We start from the raw sequence: 6,555 nt of genomic DNA on the forward strand, positions 1-6,555 counted from the left end.
GATTTCCATCGCCTGCCCCGGGTGCTTCTAACACGCCCGCCGTCGCCGGTTCGGCGGCTTTCCAGCCAGCTCCTCCCGACCCGGCCCCCCGCTTTCGGATCGGAGAAAATCCCGGGCTGCCTCCGGCCCCTGGCGGGTTCCCCATGGAAAGGCGCTCGCGACGGCCTCCCCTCCCGGCTCCCGGATTTCTCATCCCTGGAGGGGGGGGGGTGGCAGGTGACCTCAGAANCGTAGGTAAACCGATTCTCTACCACTTTGCTTTGTTGGTGATTGTCCTGGGTGGGGGGAGAGGGTGGCAGGTAACCGCAGAATCCCCACCCACTGCACGGATGGCAGCACTGAGGCTCGGCGCCACCAGCGAGCTGCCAGAGCCCGGACGCGAATCCAGACGTCGGCCACCAGAGCCCGGCAACGGTGGGAAGCGTGACTGTCACGGCTGGCTAAACNGCCATGAGGGGGGGCGGGGGTGGGAGCAGGGAACGCGGTTCGGTTCGACTTCACCCTTTTGTTTCCTCGAAGTCCTGAGCATCCTGGACCTGGAGGGGTGCCTGCCGGGAACTGCAGAGTCACACTTGCGAGGGTTGGGGGTTCAGGGCCAGAGGGACAGGGGTGGAGGCCGTTGGTCGAGCCCCTGGCTGGCGACCAAGTTTTCCCAAGGCCGGAGTCTGGACACCCTCCCTGCCCGCCCCGCGCCTCCCCGGAAGCTCGGTCGACCCCAAACCTCACTCCAAAGACCCATCGCTTTGAAAAGCGTTGGGGCAGAGGTCGTGATGACGACCCCAAGGGCCGCTGCCCCCTTTGCACCCCGACCCACAACGCGACCCGAAAAGCGAAATTCGGGTAAAGCACGATGCTCAATGAATGAACCCTTAACATTCTTTGCGCCCCGACGCTGTGCAGGGCCCTCGGAAACGCGCGTCCCTGCCCGCGCTCCCCCAGCACCCAGACCCGGGAGGCCCGGGAAACGAGCGAGCAGCGCCGGAGGCGCCCCCGAGCCTTCAGAGCCGCTCCCGCCGGCTGCAGTGCGCGCCTTTGCCCGACAGGGACCAGCACCGCTCCACGCTCCGCGCCGCCCGGCCCCCCGCCCAGCTCACCCTCCCGAGCCCGAGCTGCCCGCCAGCCGAGCGGGCCTGGCCGTCTCCGGCTTCCAGCAAGCAGTACGACTGTAACCAAAAAAAAGTTTACAGACGCCGTCTGTCTCTCCCACCCCCATCCCCATCTGGGCAGCAGAAGCAGCTCTCGAAGTTGGTCTAGGGTGGAGACCGTGACCGGCTGGGCGCAGACCGTCCCGGCGCTCCGAGAGGAAAAAGAAAACACGCGCAACGCGGGATGGGCTGCTTTGGGAAACGGCCTCCGTTAAGTGGGCCCCGTCGCTGAGCACCCCCCCTTCTTTGGTTAATCCTCGGGGCGCCGTGGGCCGCGGAGCCGCCAGACCTCCTCGAGAAGTTGCTACGGGTCGTGGCGAGAGCGGAGCCCGGCGCACCGCGTACCACGCCGGGGGCCGGGTGTGCCTCCATCCGCCCCTCCCCGCCCCCGGGGGTCGGAGGCCGTGCGCCCCTGTCACTCCCCCGGCACATGCCACGTCTCCGTCCTCGGCGGGTCTGGATCGCGCCCGCCGCCCCTGCACTTGGCCCTGCTGGGGAAGCTCACCGGTACCAGGCGAGGCCCTTGTCGTAGCTGCGGTCGAAGAAGTGGGGCTCGGCGCCCACGGCGCGCACGTCGGGGTGCACGCGCAGGAACTCCAGCAGCGCCCGCGTGCCGCCCTTCTTCACGCCGATGATGATGGCCTGCGGCAGCTGCTTGCTCCCGGACCCGCTGAAGAAGCTGGAGATGGGGCCGGGGGAGTCCGGCGCCTCGGGGCTCTGCTCCTCCTGGCTCGCGGCGCCCTCGGCCGGCTCCCTGCCCGCAGCCAGCGGGGNACCGCTGGCCCAAGGGCTGCTCCTGCTCCGGCGGGAGAACGCGGCGCCCCCGCTCCCGCGGCCACTCCAGACGGTGCGCACGGCCGCTCGCCGGGGCTGCCTCCTCGCGGGCCTGCCCTCCGAGCCTCGGGAGCGGCCCCGGCACGTCCCCGCGGAGGCTGCGAAGAACTGCGCAGGAAGAGCGCCCGAGACCGAGGTGGGGTGGGCGGGCCCAGCCTTCCGGACTGACGGCTCCCTCCGCCTACCAGAAGCCCGGAGCGCCCTGCCTCTGCGGGCGCTCCGCCGAGCGTTCAGCAGCCAACCGGCTCCCGGAACGTGGGGGTGTGGAAAGGGTTTGGGGCGGTGGAGAGAGGCCGGAGGTTGCTATTGGCTGCGGGGCAAGGGGCGGAGCCAGGGGGCGGAGCCGGGAGCTGGTGACAGTAGCAGATGGTGGGAAGGATGCAGGATTGACCGCGGGTGGGGAGAGGTCCGGCCCCGCCGAGCGGCGCGGGGCTGCGCTCCGGCTGCCGCGCGCCTTTGCGCACTGGCTCCGTCTTGGCGTGGAGTTGTCCTCGTGTTGGGGACTCGAGTCTCGATCCACATGTCCGAGATGTGCGTGTTCTGTTGTGCGGTAGGAAGGGGGCTGGAAGAGCGAGACTCGGGCCAGGGACGCCTGCAGCCCCCAGACGCGACCATCCCACGCTGGGGACCCGGAAGGCGGTGCCTTCCGGAACAGACAGCGGTGTCGGGAGTTTAAGTGGGAAGTTTGTAAAGGGCTGTCAACTTTTTTTTTTTTTTTAAGTTTTCCCTTCTTATTCTTTGCTAGAAGTTGATCTCTTGGGGGCTGCTAGTTAACTGAGATCGGTGTAAACGGTCCCCAAGAAAAATCTTCCCTCTGCTCCCTAACTGGCAGGAAAGGTCGGGGGAGCGAGTCTGGTAAAAAGCAACGTGGTCGAGAAGCCAGTGTGAACGTCACGTGCAGAAAGTTTTGTCCGGATCCGGGTTCGTTGGGGGGACGTTGGGTTTAAGAAAATGTTCTCTCCCCCCGCCCCTCCGTTCCCTGAATAAATATGAAAGCCAGCATTCCATGCGCCTTCACCGAGGAGGCGGTTTGCTTTGCTGACCCGTTGCACCAACGATCAGGTGTTGTTGCTCAACTTCGAGCAAATCGGTCGCTGAGCTGCGCTTTATTAAGTCCAAGTGGAAGCCGCTCTCTCCAGCTCTCGTGCGCAAAGGGGCCCTCGGGGCGCGGAGCGCAGCTGGAAACCCTCGCTGCGGAAGCGCGGGCGAGGGGGGCCCCCGCGCTGCCGCATTCTCGCCGCGGCGGCTGGAGTTCGGAAGCTCGGGATGTTCAAGTTCATACCGGTCGCGTTCGGAAAGTTTTCCAAGCCTGCACACTCGGCTCCGGCGGGCCCAGCGGGCCTCCAACGCCCGGCTTCGCGCCTTTCCGGGACGGAACGTCCCTTCCGATTCCGACCCCAGCGCGGCCCCCCGACTGAGAGTCGCCCCCGGGGTGAGTCACCCGGAGCCGCCGCCCTCGCTGCGTTTCAGTGTCGCGCAAGCCTGCGGTGCACAACTGACCTGAGCCCTAGTCCCACGGCTCGCAGACTNCCAACAGCCTGCCCTTAGCACCTCCGGTTGGAAACTGTGCCAGAAGGTGGCGATGACCCGAGAGTGTCCAGAAAACCCAGAGGCCACCACGGGACCCACGCGCCCCAGCTGTGCCCCGGGCCACCCCTTTGTAACTACCCTGAGCCCAAGACACTTTCCCACAAAACTGCCGGGGGCGGGGCCGGAGGGGAGTGACATTTAGGAAGGGTTTTCCTGCCTCTTTTTTGTTCGCAGGGAGGATTTCTTTCCAGCTTTTCTTTTCCCCTGTGGCTGGGATGTTGTATTTGTTCATCACAAGTGACTTCTTCGCCCAATTTTAAACTCAATCACGAATTTCTTTTGAACTCTTAAAACACGAGAATGCGTTTCTGAGCATTAGCCCGATGCTTTATTTTGGAAATGCAAGAAGGAAACAGTATCTCTAACGGATGTGTCTTTCATAAATTCTTATTGGGTGGGGGGAGAGGCTAGGAGCTAGGAGTTTGTTGACTCTTGAGGATTTAGGTGAGAGAGTGGTAGTGGTTTACGATTTGTGTGTCCGCGCGAACTGGTTGGGTGTGAACCTTACAATTTGTAAGTGTGTGTTTGCTTTTAAAGGATTTTGATACTCCTAATAAAAATGGTCTGTGTCCTGAGGATTCGAGAAGTCAAATGTAAAAGAAAAGAAGTAGGGGATTACAAATCCAAGTCGCCGGATATATTTAGGACTCCCCCCCCCCTTCCCTGGGGAGTTGAAAAGGGGGAGCGAGTGGAAGCAAAAACGTGGGCATCGGAAATTGCCCGGAGCGTCCCGCAGAGCTGAGCACCCCGGAGCCAAGTCGCCGCCGGAGTCTGCCCGGCGCTCGTTCAATCCCCTCCACAACAATGGGGGGCAAGTTCTCGGCGCTCCCGGCGCCCGAGGTCGGCCGGGGCGAGCTGTGAGGCGGCGGCAGAGCGCAGCCTGGGCTGTGACCCGGCACCTGGGCCCTTCCGTCCACTCGGCTGGGGGGTCCGCCGNCGCCTGGGCTGCCGCCGCAGGGTCCGCGCTCGGCCAGCGCCTTCCCTCCCGTCGTCCCCGAGCTGGTGGCGAAGCTGGCCGTGAACCCAGTTTGAACCCTGTCCTTAAACACTGCTTGGCAGTGCAGGGTCCCCCAACCCCGGAGCCAGGCCAGCAGCTAAGCGCCACCACCCAAAACTGGAGAAACGTTTACTTTTGGTGAGATGATTCAAAATATTTGCGTTCGGAAACTCTAGAAAGGAGCCAGTTCAATTTGAGCACCCCCGTGAGGTTCATGTTTTATTTTGGTTGGTTGGTTTGGGATTACCTAATGGGGTGCTCCTCTGGGACCTCCGGGGCGGGGGGGGGGTTGCCCTAAGCAGCAAGGGGCCAGGGCCGCCTTAGGGGGCCAGTCCCTTTTCCTCTTCCCCCGGGTCCTGCTGACGACCCGCCCTACGACCCAGTCGGGTCATTCCCTGGCCCTAAAATTCCCCATCTGCACAAGAGGGGACTTGAGTCCAAAGATCCTCGCGGTACTTTCCGCCCCAAGTTTCTCTGATTCAGGCCTCGCGAAGGGAGGTGCCCGCAGCTGTTCGAGCCCCCTGCCAGCTCGGCCTCCTGACCCTTGGCCTCCCGGGTCGGTGCCCCACCTCTGCTCCCGGCGNAGGGTCGACCCAGCAGACGGGGAAGGGGACTTCCCACCCCCGCTTGGGCTTCTGCGGCGCCTGCTGGCGCGCTCCGGATCACCCATGGCCTCCCGAGTCTCCGGAATTGTCTAGATGGCCGCATCATCCCCACCTCCCCGGGGTGTGGAGGGCGCCCCTCGGGGGTGGAGGGCGCCCCTCTGCGCCCAGCCCTGCGCGTGCCCTGGTCAGGCGGAGGCGGGGCTCGAACATCCGGGTAAGGTGGCCGGACTCCCCCCGCCCCCTGCGCCCAAGGGAGCGCGTCCAGGCCCGACCTGGCCCAAGCAGGGGTGTTACACACGCTGCTGCGGGTCTGCTCGGCCAGCTCCCCGGGGCAGGAAGAGCCCTCTGCGCGTCCCTGGAGGCGGGTAGTTGATTGCTCTGATCTTAGAGATAAAAGAAGCTTGATGCCCAGACTGGTTGGGTGACTTGTGTCCTGAAGAGTCAAGGTTGTGCGGATTCCACATCCCACCTTGCCCTCTGCCAAATTGGGGTGGGGGTGGGGTGGGAATGGCGGGGAGACTGAGGGAGAAGTACTCGCGCCAAGGCTGCCTCTTGGCTGGGCCATCGTCCCTTCCTGGAAGTCACGGGGAAGTCCTCTCCACGCTGTCGCCTGGCCCTGCTGGCATGGCCGTCCACCTCCCCTCTCGAGGCCTGGCCCTTACAAGTGCCCCGACCGCCGTTCCTGTGTCCCCCCTCCTCCAGCGTCTCTGTAGGTAGTCCTTTTATTTCCTAATCTTCCCTGNAGTGGTAGTGGTTTACGATTTGTGTGTCCGCGCGAACTGTACCTCCTGGTGTGGCTAACTTCAGGCCTGGTTGGGTGTGAACCTTACAATTTGTAAGTGTGTGTTTGCTTTTAAAGGATTTTGATACTCCTAATANTCCCAACCCATGTATTGGCTGTGTGGCGTTGAGTAAGTTGCACAGCCCTTCTGAGCCCCAGTAACATTGTCTATGACATGCGCTTCTCCAGCAAATGCCTTGGGCCCCTCTCTCCCTCCATTTGTACCCAGCAGGCAATCCTCCAAGGTGGACCCTGTCTTCCACCTTTCCGGCCAGAGCCTAGGGTGCTGGAGGAAGCCATGCCACAGAGGGGACGGGACCTACGAAACTGTCCCTCCACAAACCTCCTATGAACGCTCCCGCAACTCCCCGAAGTGGCTCCCGGAGGCCCACTTTGCCAAGAGACAGTATTTCTCCAAGCTGCTTTGAGAACATAGATGGTAAAGGGGATCGTCTACACCNCGAACCTCCACACTAACACCCACCCCAATCCCCTTCTGGCTGCAGTAGCCCCGCACAGAGGGACCCCATCGCTGCTCTGGATCTCGCCATTCCTGTGTCAAGGCTGTCTCTTTCCCATCCCCTCCCCCAACTCATCAGGGAT

Source organism: Crocuta crocuta, unplaced genomic scaffold, assembly GCF_008692635.1.
Source record: "Crocuta crocuta isolate KB4526 unplaced genomic scaffold, BGI_CrCroc_1.0 scaffold139, whole genome shotgun sequence".
NCBI lineage: Eukaryota > Metazoa > Chordata > Mammalia > Carnivora > Hyaenidae > Crocuta > Crocuta crocuta.